Below are 23,518 nucleotides of genomic sequence, written 5' to 3'. Positions count from 1 at the left end.
TAGTACCCAAGACTAACATCTACTCACTCATGGGATAATTGTTATATTATGTAGGAGTTCCGGAATCAAGCCTTCCAGAGTCACCAGGGGCTAATGGTGAAGGACATCCGGGTCAGTATGGTCAAAGTGGCACACAAGGCGGCTCACCTAGTAGGTTCTCAGGATCATGTTTCAATGAACTAGGCAGCTCACAATTGGGTGTTCAGCACCAATGAATCACTGGCAATGGGCAACATCCTGATCACGGCAATCAATAGCATAACAATCAGTCCGGGTTTCAAAGCAACCCTAAGCAGCTGAACAATGGTCATAACCGCATTTTCGTCACCAACACTTGCAAACAAGACCAGAAGTGCAAGCAGAGAGCCATCAATATGGTCGAGCCAGCAGTCCCTAGATACCTCAACTGGTCCAAGAAACCAATCATTTGGAGCAGAGAGGATCACCCTCCCCGGGTTGATAACCCAGGAGATCTAGCATTGGTGGTGTTGTCTCAGGTTGGTGGTTATACCCTCACAAAGGTCCTCATGGATGGAGGAAGCAGCATCAACATCTTATGTTATGACACTTTCCGAGAGATGAACCTTCATGATAATAGTTTGTAAAATTCTGCCAGGTTTTTATGGCATTATTTCTGGGAAATCATCTTACCCAGTAGGGCGGGTTAAGCTCAATATCGCTTTTTGGGGACGAACACAACTGCAGATGCGAACCTGTCGGGACCCCGATCCTAAGCCATAGGAATCCAGCCTGTAACACATCGCATCCCTTTGTGGTCTCACGCACGGTTAACTCCACCGTTGTAGCCTTACCTTAGCCGGGACCGTTTGCGTCTTTTGACTCACGTATGCGATAGTGTCGCTAGCAATCCAATGTCAAAGAACCCGGATCGACATGTCTAGTCATAAACCAAAGTGGCAGTACCGCACAAGGACAGGCATACATGACCCAACAAAGCAGGTGTCGGTCATCAGCGAAGGTAGACGAGTCGTAGCAAGCTACAAGGACTCCATTACATCGCATGACATTTCCCCAAAGGGGACAGACACAACAGCTAAGAAGGACACATGCCGGTCAATCAAGGTGTCCGGAGCAGTAGCGAACTACCAAGGCTCGTTGGATCACAAAGGGGCATTCCCTTGTAAGGAGTGCTACTAAAGTTCACGACTAGGTAATCGAACCCCATACATATCAAGTACGACACACGTACGCATGGCATACTGATATGTATAGATACATCGATGGCATCACAACATAACCATAAACATACAAGCTTTATTTAAGAGGCTCGGAAGAGCCACACACATAATATTACACATTAAGGGTCTCATGACCCATAATAGCAGTCATTCAGTTACAAGCCAGCGGAAGAGTTATAAACTATCTGAGTACAGACAGGGCAACTAGATGGCACATGGCCTGACTATACTACAGACCAACGTAGGGCCAGATCGTAGCTGGGACACCAGCTACTTGTCGTCATCGATGTTTACGAAGAACCCTCCATTAGGGTCATTAGGAACCTCTGCAACATGTATTAAGCAAACATGAGTACGAAGGTACTCAGCAAGACTTTAGGATAACTAACTACTCATGCAAGGTATCAAAAGGTATTGTGGGGTTTCAAGCGGAAAGCCAGCATTTGACTCGTGGCTAGACAACTTGCATTTTTAAATAATTTTGACAACTTGATTTCTCGCACACGAGTCCACTAACACCACAACAATACACTATCGTGGAATCATTCTGTCTCCGTACGGAAATGCCGTCCACGACACCCACGCTTATCTTGGCAATTTTATGAGTAGCCATTGAAGTTATCTATGAACAACATATGTCTCCAAGTAGTCCATATCCGCGGACGCGGCTATTCGAATAGATCATAACCCTGCAGGGGTGTACTTCGTCACACACGCTCTCACCACTTATCGCCATGTGCACATCATGCACCTCGGCAACCTTCAAGCGGAGGCCCAGCGAGGGAGTCGGCCACGACCGTTAACCACACTAGTACCTAGTCCAGGTTTATCGCCTATCTGAGAGTAACCCGTACGGAAGTCCGGCCGAGGTTTCCGCCACGGCCTCAAATGATGTGCGCAGGGTTCCCAAGCCCACCATCTGGGTGCCACTTGGTACACCGTGCCACTGCCTACCGCATCACGGCCCACCTCTCAGGTCAGCACCATGCACGGCCTCCAGCATTACTATAAACACCAGATACTACTTGCAACTCCTGGACCGAGTACTAAGCGATTAATAAGTCGAGAGGGTCAATTAAGTATCCCAACGTGTGGTAGTATCTAGTCTTGGATTACATACACGGAACTCAGTTCCTAAGGACGGTTCCAATGAAACAACCCGCCATGTACTCCTACATAGCCTTTCACCGTAACCTTTACCAAATCAGGTTCAACACACAATCTTTGCTTACCGAACACATTCTCACAATTCTGTTCATCTCCCAGATGACAGACCATACACAACTCTAAGCATAGCATGCACAGCAGGATAAGGCACATCACAGCTCAAGCAACTACCACGTATGCTAGGTTGCAAGGTTCGGCTATTTACTGTGACAAGGTTAGGTCATGCAAAGGAAGTGGGTTCAACTAATCGTGGCAAAAGCAGTTGAAGCATTTGATCCTAATGCAATAAATAGGTGCAGGAGCAAGAACATGGGATTTATCGGGATGATCAAAAGGTTTGCTTGCCTTGTTGCTCAGAGGAGGGACAATATGCGTCAGACGGATATTCGGTGGAATCCGAGGGTGCGGAGCCTACTGAAATGAATCACAACAATCAATAACAATCATATGCAAACAAGATGATGCATGAGCATGGCATGAGAATGCAAGGTGATATTATTATAATCAACATGTGTTAGGTTTGAAGTTGATTTGAATCACATTCAAAATCAATTCAAACGAGGTATTCTCGAATACCGATTTAATTGATTCGACCTGATGCTCAGATCAACTTGATGTTAACATGCATGAGATGTCATGTTAGGGTACTGATTTGTAATTAGGGCAGTGTGTTATCATGTCAAACAAAGAGAAATTTAATTACTTTTCATATTTTATTTATAAAGTAATTATAGGAATTGACTTATTCCTTAATCTACTTGTTTCGGTTCTGTAAATTTTTCAACCAAGAAAGAAAATAACATATTCAGATTCCTTGAATTTTTCTGATACTTTTTCATATATAAATTATTTTCATTGGAGTTACATATTAATTTATATGAATTTTTGAAGTTTTAATCATTTCGGGAATTATTTTTATACTGGAAAATACTTTTATTGCATCAGCATGACATCAGCAGGTCCATCTGGCCGTTGAAAGTCAAACCAGTGGGACCCACTGGTCAGTCTCTCTGGTCAATTTTAGATTAAGTTTAAACTTAATTAATTGATTAACCTTACTGGACCCACATGTCAGTGACTGATTAACTTATTTGATTTATTTTTATTAACTTTAAACTTGCCAGAGGCTGGCCCCACCAGTCAGTGGCTCAGGCCAGCCGAGATCCACCGGCGGCGAGGTCGTCCTCACCGGCGGGGAGCCTCTGGCGAGCACCAGAACCTTGGGGGGGGGCTCGGAAATGGCGCACAGAGGGCCAAACGCACGGCTGAGACCATGGAAGGAACGACCACTCGATGGCGCGCACGATGGGACAAGCCCCGGGGGCTGGCGTGGCCGGAATCAACGCCGGCGAGGAGCTTGGCGGCGACCAAGTTCGGTCATCGTCGAGGCCATCGGATACGGGGTCAAAACGCTCGGGGTTGGGCACCTAGCGCATCTACACAACGCCCTAAAGCTGTTGGTAGCCTCAGACGGACCAACACTTCACGGGAGGGTTACCGGCGACGAGCTGCAGCGGCGGTCCTCGTCGGGCTCCGGTGAAACTAGGGCTAGAGGAGGGGATCGACGGGGAAAACTTAGGGGAAAAGACCGCAAGCTCACGGGGAGTGCAGAGCAGGGATTAGACGGCTCGGGGAAGGCCTGGGGGCGACGAATCGAGCAGAGCTCGCCGGCGGCCGAAGCTTGAAGACGACGGTGCCGTGGGCGTTGCAGGGCTCGGGGTGGCTTCGGCTTCTGTAGGGAGGACCAGACCAACGAGGAGGAGCTAACGACGTGCTCTGAGAGGGGATCCTATGGCTAGGGGCACGGGCAACTCGAGCTTTGCTCGGCTCCAATGGCGGCAGAAGGGTTAGGAGAGATCCGAGAGGAGGGGGAAGAACTGACGCTGGGAATGGATAGGGGTGGCCTCGGGGAGCTTATCCCCGACCTTGCCAGCGCAAGGCGGCGGCCAGGCAGGCGCACATGTGCGTGGCCGCGCCAGAGAAGGCGGCGGCCACCTCCTGCTCCTACTGGCACGAGGGAGGAGACGACTCAGGGAGATGGGCCGGGCCAGGCTAGGCAACAGGTAAGAGTTTCCCATTTTTTTTCTATTTTTGTTTCTGTTTTAGCTACTTCAATATTTTTCTCTTTATTTCAGCTCCAAGACAAATTGTAAAAACTATGTTAAGCACCCTAGAATATTTGTTGGAATATTTCCAACCATTCCTAATGTTTTCAACATTTTTGAAAGTTTAAAGTTTCTGATTTCAAATTTAAAATTTGAAACCAGTGGCTTTTTGCATTAATTTAAAATGCTTAAAGCGTCAAGAAAATAGTTTTCCCCAATGCTCATTTACTTTCATGATTTATCAGAAAGTTTGAACATTTCTTGAGGCCATTTTGGGTTCATTGATTTTAACTAGTTTGATATTTCCTTTATTTAAAGTAGTGGCTAGGGTTTTGAGTTTTTCCTTTGCCACTTTCTTGTTCTTGTTGAAAATTCTTAGATGCAAATGCAAAGAAGACATGAGCTCAAGACTAACTTGCTTAAGGTGTCAGGGATGTGACAACTCACCCCCACTCAAAAGAATCTCGTCCCGAGATTTAGAAGTCGTCGGGAATAACGCAGGATACTCAAGTCGGAGACGATCCTCTCTTTCCCAAGTTGCCTCCTTTTCAGAATGATATGACCATTGAACTTTAAGAAACTTGAGGTTTCGACGTCGAGTGGTACGCTCAGCTTGATCAAGAATACGCACGGGGTATTCTCGGTATGAAAGGTTATCTTGGAGATCAAGTGTTTCGTGGTCCACTTCATGGATAGGATCCGAAAAGCAACGCCTGAGTTGCGAGACGTGGAAAACATCATGAACCTTGGAAAGATGCGGAGGAAGTTCCAACTGGTAGGCAACTTCTCCTCGTTTGGCAAGAATGCGAAAAGGACCAATGTAACGAGGAGCCAATTTGCCCTTGATACCGAATCGATGGGTACCCTTCAAAGGTGTAACCCGAAGGTAAGCCTTCTCGTCAACTTCAAAGGTCACAGCCTTATGATGACGATCATATTGGCTCTTTTGACGAGACTGGGCTGTTTTCAACTTTTCACGAATAATGCGAACCTGCTCTTCTGCATCCTGGATCATATCCGGGCCAAAGAGTTGCCTCTCTCCGGTTTCTGACCAATTTAGAGGTGTTCGACATCTTCGTCCATAGAGAACTTCAAAAGGGGCTTTGCCCAAGCTTGATTGGTAACTATTGTTATAAGCGAATTCGGCGAATGGAAGGCACTTTTCCCAATTCATACCGAAAGATATAACACAAGCTCGGAGCATATCTTCTAGGATTTGATTCACTCTTTCTACTTGACCACTTGATTGGGGATGGAAAGCAGTGCTAAAAGATAAGTGAGTCCCCATGGCATTTTGAAAGCTTTCCCAGAAGCGAGAAGTAAAGATACTTCCACGGTCCGAGTTAATCTCCAGGGGAACACCATGAAGATACATTGTTCGGGAAATATATAACTCTACTAGCTGGCTAGCTGTTATACTCTCACGAATGGGAAGAAAATGAGCCACTTTGGAAAGACGGTCAATGACCACAAAGACAGCATTATTTCCTTTCTTGGTCTTGGGAAATCCGGTAATGAAATCCATGCTAACTTTATCCCATTTCCATTCAGGAATAGCTAGAGGCTGAAGGGTGCCAGCAGGCCTTTGATGTTCTGCCTTAACTCGACGACAAACGTCGCAGTTAGCAACGAACTCAGCAATTTCTCTCTTCATCCTAGTCCACCAGAACCTCTGGCGTAGGTCCTGATACATCTTAGTACTACCGGGATGAATGGTGAGAGGAGAATCATGAGCCTCCTTAAGGATCAATTGCCGCAGACGTTTGCTCTTGGGAACCACTAAACGGTTCTGAAAGAACACAACACCTTTCTCATTGATGGAGAAATCCCAAGCGTTGCCGCTAGCGATATTCTCCTTGATCCGGGATATACCCTTATCATAGGCCTGCACGGCTATGATTTGATCCCTAAGAGTAGGCTTCGCCACCAGGGTAGAAAGGAATCCTTGAGGAACAATATGAAGATTCAACTTCCAAAAGTCCTCATAGAGATGTGGTTGACCTTGTTGTAGCATTAAATTGTTACAATAAGATTTACGACTTAGCGCATCGGCCATAACATTGGCCTTCCCCGGGGTGTAAGTTATCCCTAAGTCGTAATCCGAGATCAACTCAACCCACCGTCTTTGCCTGACATTCGAATCCGGCTGGGTGAAGATATATTTCAGACTTTGGTGATCAGTGAATATTTCGCAACGATTACCCAGAAGGTAATGTCGCCAAGTTTTTAGTGCATGGACCACAGCTGCAAGCTCAAGGTCATGTGTAGGATAATTATCCTCATGTGGACGCAACTGTCGAGATGCGTATGCGATCACATGACGATCTTGCATGAGAACGCAACCTAATCCTTGTCGCGAGGCGTTGCAATAGATAACAAAGTCCTTAGAAAAATCTGGTGGTAGCAACACAGGTGCGGAAGTCAGGCGTCTTTTCAGTTCCTGAAAACTATGCTCACACTATGGTGTCCACTCGAACTTTTTATCTTTCTTGAGGAGTTCAGTTAGAGGCTTTGCAACCTTGGAGAAATTCTCGACGAAGCGGCGACAATAGCTCGCTAGACCAAGAAAACTCCTAACTTGCTTAACCGATTCAGGTTGAGTCCAATCAAGGACAGCTTGAACTCTCTCGGGATTGACAGCAATACCCTTACCAGAGATTACGTGACCCAGATAGGTCACTTCTAGTAACCAGAATTCACATTTTGAAAAATTGGCATAAAGGCGATGCTCTCGAAGTTTCATCAATACCAGCCTTAAATGCTCGGCATGTTCTTGTTCATTCTTCGAGTAGATGAGAATATCATCGAGGTATACTACGATGAATTTATCCAAATACTCCATGAAGATTGAATTCATCAGTCGAGAGAAGGTGGCTGGGGCATTGGTTAAACCGAAGGACATGACGGTGTACTCATATTGGCCATAACGAGTAACAAAAGCTGTTTTTGGAATGTCCCCGTTCTTGATCTTGATTTGATGGTATCCCAACCTCAAATCCATTTTGGAGAAGACTGAGGATCCAGCGAGCTGATCGTACAGATCGTTGATCCTGGGGAGCGGATACTTGTTCTTTATGGTGACCAGATTAACTGGTCGGTAATCTACAACCATCCGATCCGTTCCGTCTTTCTTCTTGACGAAGAGGACGGGACAAGCCCAAGGAGAAGAGCTAGGATGAATGAAACCTTTGTTCAAGGCCTCATCTAGTTGCTTTTTAAGTTCGGCTAGCTCCAGGGGTGCCATCTTATATGGTCTTCTGGCTATTGGGACTGTTCCCGGAACAAGATCTATCACAAACTCTACATCTGTGTCAGGTGGAATTCCTGGCAGTTCCTCGGGAAAAACATCCGGGAAGTCACGGACTACCGGAATGTCTTCAAGTTTCGGAAGAGGGCTGGCATTTAAGGAATAGAGTTGCCGTTTGGCAACTCGAGTAGAGACATTTACTATCTCACCCGAGGGATGGGTAAGTTGGACATTTCTAGAATGAGTATCAATCTTGGCATAGTGAGCTGACATCCAGTCCATGCCCAAGATGATATTAATATCCGAAGATTTCAATGCTATCAATGAGGCTAGAAAAACTAGCCTGTCTACTAGAATTTCATTGTCATAGGTTATCCTAGAGTTTTGCCATTTACTACCAGGAGTTTGGACAACTAATGGAATTGGCATATCACAAAAAGACATGTTATGCAACTGTGCATAACTTTCTGAAATGAAGGAATGAGAAGACCCAGTGTCAAAGAGAACAGACGCTGGGTGATGATTAACAAGAAGCGTACCCAGCATGACGTCGGGATCCTCTACAGCTTCTTCTGCTGACACATAGTTCACACGGCCACGTGCAGGAGTTGGCTTCACATAGTAAGCTTTGCCCGACTTGGCCTGCCCGACGAACTTTCCGGGTTGCTTGGCACCCACATTCTAAGGACACTCACGGGAATAGTGCCCTGGTTCTCCACACTTATAGCATATCACTTGGTTGGCACGTGGTGCAGCATTGCTAGCTGGACCACGATAAGCTTTTGCTGGAGGGTTGGCCTGATTCGTCTGAGGCGCCACGTGGGATGGCCTCGGAGTGTATCTTGGTGGTAGAGAACTGTTTGGAACCCACAACCTGCGTTTTGGAAACGCGGAACCAGAAGACGAGCTAAAGTCACGGGAGTGCTTCCTTGTGGCTTCGAAGTCAGTATGACCAGTCTCGGCACTAATCGCTTTGTTGACCAGGGCTTGAAAGCTTGCACACTCATGGAGGCGCAGATCACGACGAAGCTCAGGGCTCAGACCCTTATGGAATCTTGCTTGCTTCTTGGCGTCAGTAGACACCTCCTCTGTTGCATAGCGGGCGAGGTTACCGAACTCGCGACTATAGGCATCCACAGACAACTTGCCCTGAGTGAAGGCACAGAACTCCTCTCTTTTTCTGTCCATCAGGCCCTCTGGAATATGGTGCAGACGAAAAGCTGCACTGAAGTCTGCCCATGTGGCCACTGGTTCAGCGGGACGCATAGCTTCAAAGTTCTCCCACCACAGATTGGCGGGTCCTTCCAGGAAATACGCCGCAAAGGTCACCTTGTCGGCCTCAGACACATTCGCAGAGCGAATCTTGCGTGAGATGCTGCACAGCCAGTCATCAGCGTCGAGGGGATCGACGGAATGATGAAACTTTGGAGGATTCAGCTTCACAAAGTCAGTGAGGGACACTGCGGCATTCCAAGGCTGTCGAGCCGTATTCTGCTCAATACGCTCTAACAGTCGGTTGGTCTCTCTTTTATTTCTCTCTGCCTCAAGCATCACTTCCACCAGAGAAGGCGGGTGAGGCAGGTCTTCCTGCGACGCTTGACTACCCTCGCCTTGCTCATGAGCAGGGGCACGGTTCAACCTGGTGAACACCATCCTGACAAACAAACTCACAGCTTAGACCAATATCATATGAATACTAGCTATGGATTAAGAATGTACTGAACACACGGAATGCGGAAATGAATATCCGAACAGCATGGTAACAAGCAACTGCTATATATACACCATGGTTCATACACACCCTTACATAGTTCAGTACAACCTTAACCGAAGAGCAAACTACTGAAATTATGAAACTACTCATTAGAGGCTTACAAGCTTCCTATACATTATTTATCTAGGCCTCCGGAATTCATTTCACATCATCGGCATACTTCACAAGTCACGCAGGACTGTGTACGTACGGCTACTACCATCCTATCCTTCCGCTCACAGCTCACGCATCCGCATAGAACATCTCATAGAGATTACCTCCATGACCTGGTAGCTCAACTAGCGTATTACGAAACACTCTAGCCTGAGATCCCTGGGATCCATAAGGACACGGATGTGGCCTTGGTCCCCTGACTGGTGGTAAGAGGGTTCCCCGAAGAGGTGTGACTCCTCCTATAGCTGGCCAGTCAACGTGAGCCGGAAGATGGGTCCTAACAGGGTTCAGCATCTCCATCTCTCCATACCCTGTCTGGACTACCGGTGCCAGCTGCGTCAAAGCCGTCCACAGACGGGCACGGGTAGCATAAAGCTCCATACGGAGAGCACGAGCATCCCTGTCTCTGTTCTCTAGCATCTCAACAGTGGACTGCAGTAGTGGATCCTCCATAGAAGAATCAAAATAGACTCCACTGAGGTATCCCTCTTCACCAGGCTGAGAGGCCGGAACATAGCAGAACTCTGAATTCTGCAGAAGTGCATGTCTCGCTCTCATAATGGTCAGCATTGAATAGGCAGCATCTTGTACTGCCATGTCAACAGTGACTCCCAACCCGTAGGACCAATGGATTGGCTCCTCAGCTCCAGGGTAGTCTGGAAATACCCTAACAGTGCAGATGTACTGGCTCTGGTTGAAGTCTCGGTACTGTTCCTCCACTGTGTACTCGGGGTACCAGCGGTAACCGCACACCGTATGACCCGGCACATCAATGCACCTGGTCAGACGTACCATCTGACGAGAAGGACGGCCAGGCATCTGTAATTAGAGAGTAATGCAAAAGCATTAGAGCTCTAAATGAAAATGTGGGCAGCATAACGGCTGTAAATGCTCAAAAACAAATTTTGAGACAACCCAAAATGGAATAGCGTAACCACTCAACTATCAAGTTCAACTCTCTGATCATCAAACTTACTTCCTTTTTCCTAGGAATAAAAGAAACCCAATATCTCTTGACCCGTAGTCCTATAATCTACCGATCAGAAACACGAGCCTAGGAGAAGATGAGTAACCTAGTCCTTAATTCCCGCAGAAAAGACGAGGATGACCAGAATAACTTGAGAAGAGAACAAGAGTCTTACGTTCCCTTCCACAAACAATTCCCTTATATATAACTAAAGCAATTCTAGACTCAACTTCGACCAGTTTGGCTTAGTAATCCTACAGTCATTCAGGCTCTGATACCAACACTGTCGGGACCCCGATCCTAAGCCATAGGAATCCAGCCTGTAACACATCGCATCCCTTTGTGGTCTCACGCATGGTTAACTCCACGGCTGCAGCCTTACCTTAGCCGGGACCGTTTGCGTCTTTTGACTCACGTATGCGATAGTGTCTCTAGCAATCCAATGTCAAAGAACCCGGATCGACATGTCTAGTCATAAACCAAAGTGGCAGTATCGCACAAGGACAGGCATACATGACCCAACAAAGCAGGTGTCGGTCATCAGCGAAGGTAGACGAGTTGTAGCAAGCTACAAGGACTCCATTACATCGCATGACATTTCCCCAAAGGGCACAGACACAAAAGCTAAGAAGGACACATGCCGGTCAACCAATGTGTCCGGAGCAGTAGCGAACTACCAAGGCTCGTTGGATCACAAAGGGGCATTCCCTTGTAAGGAGTGCTACTAAAGTTCACGACTAGGTAATCGAACCCCATACATATCAAGTACGACACACGTACGCATGGCATACCGATATGTATAGATACATCGATGGCATCACAACATAACCATAAACATACAAGCTTTATTTAAGAGGCTCGGAAGAGCCACACACATAATATTACACATTAAGGGTCTCATGACCCATAATAGCAGTCATTCAGTTACAAGCCAGCGGAAGAGTTATAAACTATCTGAGTACAGACAGGGCAACTAGAAGGCACATGGCCTGACTATACTACAGACCAACGTAGGGCCAGATCGTAGCTGGGATACCAGCTACTCGTCGTCGTCGATGTCTACGAAGAACCCTCCATTAGGGTCATTAGCAACCTCTGCAACATGTATTAAGCAAACATGAGTACGAAGGTACTCAGCAAGACTTTAGGATACCTAACTACTCATGCAAGGTATCAAAAGGTATTGTGGGGTTTCATGCGGAAAGCCAGCATTTGACTCGTGGCTAGACAACTTGCATTTTTAAATAATTTTGACAACTTGATTTCTCGCACACGAGTCCACTAACACCACAATAATACACTATCATGGAATCATTCCGTCTCCGTACGGAAATGCCATCCACAACACCCACGCTTATCTTGGCAATTTTATGAGTAGCCATTGAAGTTATCTATGAACAACATATGTCTCCAAGTAGTCCATATCCGCGGACGCGGCTATTCGAATAGATCATAACCCTGCAGGGGTGTACTTCGTCACACACGCTCTCGCCACTTATCGCCATGTGCACGTCATGCACCTCGGCAACCTTCAAGCGGAGGCCCAGTGAGGGAGTCGGCCACGACCGTTAACCACACTAGTACCTAGTCCAGGTTTATCGCCTATCTGAGAGTAACCCGTACGGAAGTCCGGCCGAGGTTTCCGCCACGGCCTCAAACGATGTGCGTAGGGTTCCCAAGCCCACCATCCGGGTGCCACTTGGTACACCGTGCCACTGCCTACCGTATCACGGCCCACCTCTTAGGTCAGCACCATGCACGGCCTCCAGCATTACTATAAACACCAGAAACTACTTGCAACTCCTGGACCAAGTACTAAGCGATTAATAAGTCGAGAGGGTCAATTAAGTATCCCAACGTGTGGTAGTATCTAGTCTTGGATTACATACACGGAACTCAGTTCCTAAGGACGGTTCCAATGAAACAACCCGCCATGTACTCCTACACAGCCTTTCACCGGTACCTTTACCAAATCAGGTTCAACACACAATCTTTGCTTACCGAACACATTCTCACAATTATGTTCATCTCCCAGATGACAGACCATACACAACTCTAAGCATAGCATGCATAGCAGGATAAGGCACATCACAGCTCAAGCAACTACCAGGTATGCTAGGTTGCAAGGTTCGGCTATTTACTATGACAAGGTTAGGTCATGCAAAGGAAGTGGGTTCAACTAATCGTGGCAAAAGCAGTTGAAGCATTTGATCCTAATGCAATAAATAGGTGCAGGAGCAAGAACATGGGATTTATCGGGATGATCAAAAGGGTTGCTTGCCTTGTTGCTCAGAGGAGGGACAATATCCGTCAGACGGATATTTGGTGGAATCCGAGGGTGCGGAGCCTACCGAAATGAATGGCAACAATCAATAACAATCATATGCAAACAAGATGATGCATGAGCATGGCATGAGAATGCAAGGTGATATTATTATAATCAACATGTGTTAGGTTTGAAGTTGATTTGAATCACATTCAAAATCAATTCAAACGAGGTATTCTCGAATACCGATTTAATTGATTCGACCTGATGCTCAGATCAACTTGATGTTAACATGCATGAGATGTCATGTTAGGGTACTGATTTGTAATTAGGGCAGTGTGTGATCATGTCAAACAAAGAGAAATTTAATTACTTTTCATATTCTATTTATAAAGTAATTATAGGAATTGACTTATTCCTTAATCCACTTGTTTGGGTTCTGTAACTTTTTCAAACAAGAAAGAAAATAGCATATTCAGATTCCTTGAATTTTTCTGATACTTTTTCATATATAAATTATTTTCATTGGAGTTACAGATTAATTTCTATGAATTTTTGAAGTTTTAATCATTTCTGGAATTATTTTTATACTGGAAAATACTTTTATTGCATCAGCATGACATCAGCAGGTCCATCTGGCCGTTAAAAGTCAAACCTGACCAGTGGGACCCACTTGTCAGTCTCTCTGGTCAATTTTAGATTAAGTTTAAACTTAATGAACTGATTAACCTTACTGGACCCACATGTCAGTGACTGATTAACTTATTTGATTTATTTCTATTAACTTTAAACTTGCCAGAGGCTGGCCCCACCAGTCAGTGGCTCAGGCCAGCCGAGGTCCACCGGCGGCGAGGTTGTCCTCGCCGGCGGGGAGCCTCCGGCGAGCACCAGAACCTCGGGGGGGCTCGGAAATGGCGCATAGAGGGCCAAACGCACGGATGAGACCATGGAAGGAACGACCACTCGATGGCGCGCACGATGGGACAAGCCCCAGGGGCTGGGGTGGCCGGAATCAACGCCGGCGACGAGCTTGGCGGCGACCAAGTTCGGTCATCGTCGAGGCCATCGGATACGGGGTCAAAATGCTCGGGGTTGGGCACCTATCGCATCTACACAACGCCCTGAAGCTGTTGGTAGCCTCAGACGGACCAACACTTCACCGGAGGGTTACTGGCGACGAGCTGCAGCGGCGGTCCTCGTCGGGCTCCGGTGAAACTAGGGCTAGAGGAGGGGATCGACGGGGAAAACTTAGGGGGAAAGACCGCATGCTCACGGGGAGTGCAGAGCAGGGCTTAGACGGCTCGGGGAAGGCCTGGGGGTGACGAATCGAGCAGAGCTCGCCGGCGGCCGAAGGTTGAAGACGACGGTGCCGTGGGCATTGCAGGGCTCGGGGTGGCTTCGGCTTCTGCAGGGAGGACCAGACTGACGAGGCGGAGCTAACGCCGTGCTCTGAGAGGGGATCCTATGGCTAGGGGCACGGGCAGCTCGAGCTTTGCTCGGCTCCAGTGGAGGCAGAAGGGGGAGGAGAGATCCGAGAGGAGGGGGAAGAACTGACGCTGGGAATGGCTAGGGGTGGCCTCGGGGAGCTTATCCCCGGCCTTGCCAGCGCGAGGCGGCGGCCAGGCAGGCGCACAGGTGCGTGGCCGCGCCGGAGAAGGCGGCGGCCACCTCCTGCTCCTACTGGCGCGAGGGAGGAGACGACTCAGGGAGATGGGCCGGGCCAGGCTAGGCGACAGGTAAGAGTTTCGCATTTTTTTCTGTTTTTGTTTCTGTTTTAGCTACTTCAATATTTTGCTCTTTATTTCAGCTCCAAAACAAATTGTAAAAACTATGTTAAGCACCCTAGAATATTTGTTGGAATATTTCCAACCATTCCTAAAGTTTTCAACATTTTCGAAAGTTTAAAGTTTCTGATTTCAAATTTAAAATTTTAAACCAGTGACTTTTTGCATTAATTTAAAATTCTTAAAGTGTCAAGAAAATAGTTTTCTCCAATGCTCATTTACTTTCATGATTTATCAGAAAGTTTGAACATTTCTTGAGGCCATTTTAGGTTCATTGATTTTAACTAGTTTGAGATTTCCTTTATTTAAAGTAGTGGTTAGGGTTTTGAGTTTTTCCTTTGCCACTTTCTTGTTCTTGTTGAAAATTCTTAGATGCAAATGCAAAGAAGACATGAGCTCAAGACTAACTTGCTTAAGGTGTCAGGGATGTGACAGAACCCTTAATGTTTGAGGTGGTGAAGATAAAAATCCCTTACATGTTGTCATATGCTTTCCTATCACAAATATTTTCATCAAGATAAAGCATTGGATGCCGACTCAACAACATGTCGGTGTTTTATTCCCAATATTCCATTGCAAAGGACATTGACCAACAATATGATTGTCAAGATGGCTCAAAGAAACCATGATTGTGAAGGAGCCACTTCATTGGAATAAGCCGTCCAAGGAGCAAGACGGTCCCTTAACATATTATTATTCTTATTTCAAGAGCTTACCATGAATAAATTCAAGCTAACCTTGTGGCTAATGTCAGGGATATACTCCACGGATTGACCAAGCTAGGAGGTATGACCCGTCCAGGAGGTTTGACCCAGCCAGGAGGTATGAACCGGCCAGGGTGGATGACTTGGACCATCAGCTAGCCGCTCGGAGGAGACCCCGCTCGCCGGATTGACCTGGACGACGAGGTCCAAGGCCCAATGTGCAAGCCAGCGTATGGCGATTCATGAGAGGCTTGGAAGGCGGCTCACGAAGAAGGCCCAAGGAGAGGAGGAATTCCCTCCGAGAGAAACTAGTCCAAGTCCTAGTAGGACTCTATGTAAGCCTACCCCTTCAACCTATATAAGAAGAGGCAAAGCACCCCAAGAGGGACAAGTAAAAAAATTAGGTCTAGACTAGACAAATCATTAAATAGACAGATTACAAACCTTGAGAATAGAGGAAACGATTCCGCACCCTTGTAATCGAGATCATCATCTTCATCAATGAAACACAAGTAGGACGTAGGTTGTTACCTCCATCGGAGGGGCCGAATCTGGTTAAACTTGCGTCTCTCGATCCCGACCAACACCTCTCAAGCCGCCACATAGTTGTGATGGCTCCACACCTAAGTCCTTTCACGAGGATATCTGCAATGACAAAACCATGACAATTGGGTTTACCTAATGATTTCTAGTAGTTGCAGAAGCTTGCTAGAGGTCCAATCATAAGTTCACATGATCCAAGTATGGAAAGTATGTTAGCTCATGCCTCTCCCTCATATAAAATTGCAAGAATGATTACCGATCTTGTTATAAATTGCCTAGGATGATTCCACACACCATACCATCATTATTACACACTCGCTATTTGTAATATGTTGTGATATATTCTAACTCTATTTAGTGCAGCAACTATTTTTCATATTTTAGTTCTCCCATATCATGCAAAGTTATCCTCTCTATACCCATAACATGGTTTTATTTCTCGTTACTAGATAGAAGAAAACGTTCGGTGTATGTAGAGTCGTATCGGTGGCAGATACGACTTGAGAGAATATTGATCTTACCTTTAGCTCTTTGTTGGTTCGACAGTCCATACTTACCACTTCTATCTTTGGTAATTTCTATGATGATTCCTTGCACTTGGGGACTATCAAGCTCTTTTCTGGCACCGTTGCTGGGGAGCAATAGCGCGGGGTTAATATTTTTGTGTATGCTTGTTTGCTTCTATCACTAAGCATATTTTGTCTTCCTTTTGTTTCTATTTTGTATTTTATTTCTTTAGTTGTGTATGAAACAATTTTTTTTGAAAAAATTAAAACACAAACAAATTATTTGCCTTTTACAAGAGAAGCGATTGGAAAGCTATGCATTGGAGAAGTGAGGGTCGACCTTGAACACTTGTGTTCATGCTCATGGAAACAATGTAGAATTTTTCATGGAATTTTCTCATAAAAATAATTATCCACTTGTATATACCACTTTAACATGAAAATAATGTGTTTCCCATACTATTCATGATGCTCTTTTGCTTGTTTGATTAACTATCCTTATGTGAGCATCATTGAAATTATCATGCCTAGCTAAAAGGCTTTAAAGAAAAGCGCTTGTTGGGAGACAACCCAACACTTATCATTTCTATTTTTGTGTGTTCACATGATTAAGCTACCAAGTAATCATGTCTTGTGTCTCTCATTTCAATAATGTGCCAAGTAAAGCCTTTAGGATGATTGGATGGTAAGTAGAATTGATACAATGCAAAAACAAAAACTTTGACATCGAGTGCATAATTTCTGTGACTTTACTAGAACATATTTTTGATGTGAAATTTTTACACAGCATTAATATGAAAATTACCAAGGACCTACTAATTTTTCAGAATTGTTTGATTTATACAATTTAGGTATTTGGGCTGATCATTGTAGACTGTTCTGTTTTAGACAAATTTTGTTTTTGCTTGCATAGTTTGCTTGTTTTGATGATGCTATGGATTGTATCGGGGGTATAATCCATGGAGAAGTCAAAATAAAGTACCTTATTCTATAATTAAATATGAATAAATTTATAACAATACCTAAAGTTTATGATTTGCCTATTATACTAACGGATATCATGAGGTTTCTATTAAGTTTTGTGTGATTGAAGTTTTCAAGTTTTGGGTGAGATACCTATATGAGGAAAATAAGGAGGATCCATACCCTAAGCTTGTTGATGCCCAAGGCACCCAAAACTAGTATCCAAGTAATACTCAACCGTCTAAGCTTGGGGATGCCCCAGAAGGCATCCCCTCTTTCGTCTCCAACATTATAGGTATATCTTACTTGGAGCTATATTTTTATCGATCACATATTATGTGTTTTGCTTGGAGCATCATTTTACTTTGTTGAAATTTACTTTCTGTTATTTATAATCTTATTTTTCAAAAAAAAAGTTCCAAGAATTGCCTTTAGAATGCTTGAATTTCATGTGTGAGGTGTGCTGCATAGAAATAGAAACCTTTGCTATAGTATTTGAAATATGAGATTTTACTGGAATGTGAAAAGTTTCTAAAATTTTAATACAATAGTGTAATACAAATTTATAGGTTCTCCTAAATTTTTCGAATTTTTGTAGATATATAAGTACACTATGTAAATGAATTGCTACAGACTACTCTGTTTGGATAGATTGCTGTCATAGTTTTGTTATCTACTTATCGTAGTGTTTCCATGGCTTATATTGGTAGATATGAATTGTGAAAATGATAGTATACAGTACTTAATGTTTGAAAATTATTATGCAACTTGTCTCGGCAGTACATGAAATGTAGATATATTTGTATGTGTGCTAACCTATCTCACGAGTTCTTTTCAAGTTTTGGGTGGATGAAGTTTTTAAGATGTAGGTGAAACCAGGATATGACAGAATTGAACGGGATACAAAAGTTCCAGCTTGGGGATTCCCAAGGCACCTCAAGTAAATATTACAAGAAGTTTCAAGCATCTAAGCTTGGGATGCTACGGATCCCACCTCTCTTCATCAACAATTATCCATTAGCAAATGTTGATCCCAAGTTTACATTCGTTCACATGTGCATCACAAAACACACATACTTTGCAAAATTTTGAAATCATAATTTTAGTCTTAAGTTTCTTCTACGTGGGTTTCGGATCCACCGAGATTAAGTTTTTGGGGTCTCCGAGACAGACTTTCTCTTAAACATAGACTTTGTCACTCTTTTTGGTTTCACCGAAAAGAGAAACTCGGTATCACCGAGATAGTTCTCACAAACCCTAGACTCCGAATCTGAGACACCAAAACGTATGAACACGGTGACTCCGAGACACAAAGAGTGGAGAACTAAACCTAAAAATAATCTTGTTCAACTAATCTAATGGAATTTTTCTTTGGATAGAAGCATTGAAATTTGTGGCAAGAGGGTGGACTGAACCTATTGCACAAGAATTAGATTTGGAGCGCAAACAGGGGTCGAAACCATACCATAACTCGGTAATCGTTCTGTGAGAGAGATGATGACGTGTGAGATTGCGGTTGACGGTGGAGGACTCCTGCGGCCTCATGCGACGAGGTCACACCATGAGATATAGGGCGGCGTTCTGGGACACGAGTGCGTTAGCAGAGGGGTGCGGGAAGCCAGAGATTGAAGAATTTTTCAATCTCGGCTCCGCGGGATAATATACCCTCCTTCTACCAGTGACATCGATTCTAAAATTTTGGTGCCACCGAGTTTCTTAACTACCAGGGGAAGAGAAACTCGGCGAGTCTGAGATTATAAAATCGGTGGTACCGAGGTTCAAAAAACATATCAACTCTAGTGTTTCAGTGGGACCAAGTTTGTGGAGTTGGTCACACCAAGTGGCACATGGGAGGTTTTGGCAGTCAGCTCTTGTTGAGATGGAACTCCGACTGATCCTCACACAGAGGGTGTGAAAAGTGTTTGCTCAAATTTTGTGATGAAGCATGAATAGAATTTGAGACGAGAAATCATAGATAGCTAGAGAGGGGTACTTAGGCATTCTTGTATATCCAATTGGCCAAAGAAAATGAAAAGCCAAATAAAAATAGTTGGATATCCTTGAATGAGTAAAAATTTGCATACCACCATGCTCAGACAATAATATGTCAAATGAAATATGGCAAACATGCACAACCACTCTAGTATCTACCAAGCACTTTGGTGATGGCGAAGTCATCTATATATGAGTATATTGACTTAGGATCCTAGCAAGAATACTTGATCATAGGTCATACTAATTGTTTAAGCACAAGTTGGGTCACCACTTCTACATAAAGCTTTCAATTTGTTCACATCTTAAGAGATGCTTTGACCCAAGTCTTAGACTAAAGCTCCCCCTTGATGTGACATCCCCCCTAAGAGGGATAAACTAACCTTGGGTTTTGTCATAGAAGACTTCATGTAGGTTTAGTAGTGGTTGATGCTCAATGTTGATAAGGATCATCTTGAGTTGGGAGCTATACTGGCTGTTTCATACTCCCCTCACCTACATGGGTTATTACACACAAGGAACAAATACAAGGATATCTAGGGACAAGGAGTAACGTACATATGAGATGATGTCCATTGATACATTAATTACCTTGTCCCTTGCTTACATTTGAGGGAATATGTGTCTCCCTGAACTATTGGAGTGAATTTTGTTTCCAGAGTCACCCCTCAAGTAGTACTCTAGTTCTTCTTCTTGGGAACCCCCATCAACTTGATGGGGATCCTTGGAGTTGAGGTAGCGCTCGGTGAAGTAGAGCTAGTGATGACCTTGGGAATCCACTTGACCATGGCTTGAGGTTCTTCTTCAAATGAGTCAATCTCCTCTTAAAACTTGTCCTTGCCCTTGACTTGTGGTCTTGTAGTGTAAGGTCATCTTGAGCATTTGTTCCCTTGGTGTCGTGGTTTTATCACGACAGATGTCCTCGTGAAAGGACTTAGTAATGGGGCCATCGCAACTATGTGGCGACTCAAAGGGGTTGATGGGGATCGAGAGACGAGTTTACCTAGGTTCGGCCCCTCCGATGGAGGTAAAACCCTACGTCCTGCTTTGTATGTATTGATGATGGGATCGATTACAAGGTTGTTGTTTCTCCTGACCTAGCTCTCGATTGATTGTAACTTAAGTCTACTAGCCCTAGAGACTCTCCTTTATATACAGGTCGAGGTCCTAGGTTTACAAGAGTCCGGGTCACGTTATGATACGTGACCCAATATGTCTCTAACTCGCCTTGCTCCTTATGATCCGTGACAAGCTCTCGTTGGTAACTGCCTTGTGCCTTCTGTTTAGCAGGTCAGGGCCCATCTTGAACTTAAACAAGAGTCATGACCATCTTGACCCGGCCTCTTAGGGCGGGTCATATTGTGCGATAATATCCCCAACATTAGGCCCCCCTTGACTTGAATGTATTCAAGTAAATAGACCTTACTTGCAATCTTTGGCGGCTCATATGCAACCCCAATCTTTGTTTTCCAAAGAAGGAACACCGTCTTCAAATGTCCTCTCGATCTTCTGCTCTGTTTCTTAATGACATCAACCGCCCCGAGATCTTAGGGATCTTAACGATGTCATTCCAATGGCTCTTTTGACTTATTTGTTTAGCTTGACAATCTAGGCGCCATCAACTCTGAAATTTATTGCGCCTCCTAGATTCCCGCACCTGCCATTTCCATTTTAGCTCCGGCCTTTAAATATCGACAGGGATACCCCTTTTACTTTTACCTTGCTCCTCTCTTCGTCTTCCACCTCAAGCTCGAACCTTCATCGAGATGTTTTTGTGCGTCCCATCATCAAGCGATCCGATACAAGGGCTCATTGCCGCGCAACCTCTTCGTCGAACCACAGCCTTCTTCGCCGCCATCAACGTCATCAGGTAAGTTCTTTGTCTTGTCATGGATTCGTGTAGGTCGTCTGTTGTAGCTCAATAGGGTTCATGGGGTTCATCTTGTGTTCGTCCTGATTTTAGATCTGCTTAGTTCTTCGATCAAACTTTCTCCACTAATAGGTTGCGGTAGATGTAGGGATCTGATTCTCGTATAACCTTCCCTAGATGCTTCGTGAGACCCGTGTGATAACTAGTTGTTGCTGCTCCATATTTTACTGTAATCTAGGACTATTAAGTTTATTTTTCGTGAACCATTGGTAGATCCATGTTTCCGCACACTTCGGTACAAAACTGTTTGGCCAATACTTAGTGGAATCTGAAATCATGGTTCCTCCGTAAGCCATTTTCACCTTCGTGCCGGCTTCCTTAATATATTTGTAACTCGCCATCTCGGTGAACCACTTTTGCGTTAAGGCGACTCAAACATTGCAAACTACCGTATTATTTCTTTCTTGAACCCCTTTCTTCTTCAAACAAGTCCGTTCATCGAGATAACCCGCCAACATATTCATGCAACTCATTTCCTTCCTGAATCTGTCAGTATGTCGAAACCATCGAAATATGATTGGCTGCCATCAGAATTTGGTGACACCGCCCTCCAGCGATGCGTATCAGTAGGAGTCTTGTCTTCTAAGGAAGTGATCGGATGGAGAGCCGCCGTTGGAGAAGTACGACCTCAACCCGCATAAGGAGAGGTTGTGGTCTTCATTGATCATCTTGACCGAGGCTTTTCTCTCCCTCATTCAAAATTCTTTCAAGACGCCATGCACTTCTACAACCTTCACCCTCAAGATTTGGGCCCTAATTCAGTTAGCAATTTATGTCAGTTTCAAGTTTCTGTGAAGCATACTTGGAGATAGAACCCATCGTTCCCTTATTTAAGGAATTCTTCTACTTGAACCGCTAGATAGAATGGGACGATAGTCCCAGCTTAGGTCTCGACAGAGTTACAATCCAAAGGTGGCGTGAGTGTGGTTTTCCTTACGTCACCCTACCCAGTCACTCCAAGGATTGGGGAAAAACTTGGTTCCATTGTAGGAAAACCACACCTGTCGATGAAAATCCTCTGCGAGGGTTTAGAGAAGAACGCCTTCCAATGGATTTCCAACTTCCCGGCTCACTGACCTTGAAAGAACAAGCCGCCCATACTTTTGTCTGGTCAAAACTTAGAGCGTTGAATGCCAACGGCTTGATCGGAATTGACTTGATCCGATGTTGGGTGGAGTGGCGCATTATGCCCTTAAGACGCCTCGATGGATTGATGTGCAAGTATGATGGCGACTTAAACAATGCACAACACTTCACAAATGTAATCCTTGACCGTGAGGAAGTTAATTGCATCGTGAAGAAGCTATGTGGCGAGCCCAAAGAAGTATGTTCAAAAACTGGTCTGAAGCCATTCAGCATCCAGAATCCGACTCTTGAGGTAGATACCTTTAGCCATAACTTGCCTTACTTGTTATTACTTTTATTCCTTGAAGAACTTACTGTGGGGATCCCGACTTACAAGTCGAGATCGCCAAATGAACGCGCTCAGTGATCCCAGAGATTAATGCTCACCGAACACACATATACTGAAAATTCAGAGTCTTACATCCAACATACCAAAATAAATCGTCAAATGACCATCAAGGTCAAGTTCTCATAGGTAGGGCCTGTAAGGCCAATCACACCGATACATCTACTTGTGGAAATCTTGGGGCTAAGCGGGTGCCCATGCCATCAACCTACACCAACAAGCATTCTGACTGGGAAGCATCCTAGTTCGCAAGTCCATCTCCAATGATGTACTCTTCTCCAAACTCCGGTCCTTGCATGTCTGGTCAATAACATAACCACTGGCAAGCCAGTGATTACTTTGAATGTACTCGCAAACAGCCCATGATATGGATAATGTAGTATGTATGATAACAACTAATATGCAATATTGGTGGATATCAGCTTAACTGAAATAAACATGATCATAGATGGATGTGTAATATAAGCTAGATGGTATTTAGAAGAACAGGTTACAGATATCAACATATCTGTTAAGGGATGAACACTTCGGGTTCACCCGATATGCCAAGTCACCAAACTTGGTCATATCAACTCTTTCAAATAGACCATTAAACACACACACTCACACTCACACTTGGATTATGCGGAAATGACTGGACGTAGTTTAAGAAGGATTACCCAACTGTCCTTGACCGTGGACATGGCTATTCGAATAGTTTTACACTATGCAGAAGTTGTACGTTGTACCCACAAGATCCGGGAAACT

This window comes from Hordeum vulgare, chromosome 4H (assembly GCF_904849725.1).
Source record: "Hordeum vulgare subsp. vulgare chromosome 4H, MorexV3_pseudomolecules_assembly, whole genome shotgun sequence".
Taxonomy (NCBI): Eukaryota; Viridiplantae; Streptophyta; class Magnoliopsida; order Poales; family Poaceae; genus Hordeum; species Hordeum vulgare.
The sequence above is the reverse complement of the archived record's forward strand: the minus strand, read 5'-3'. Positions refer to the sequence as shown.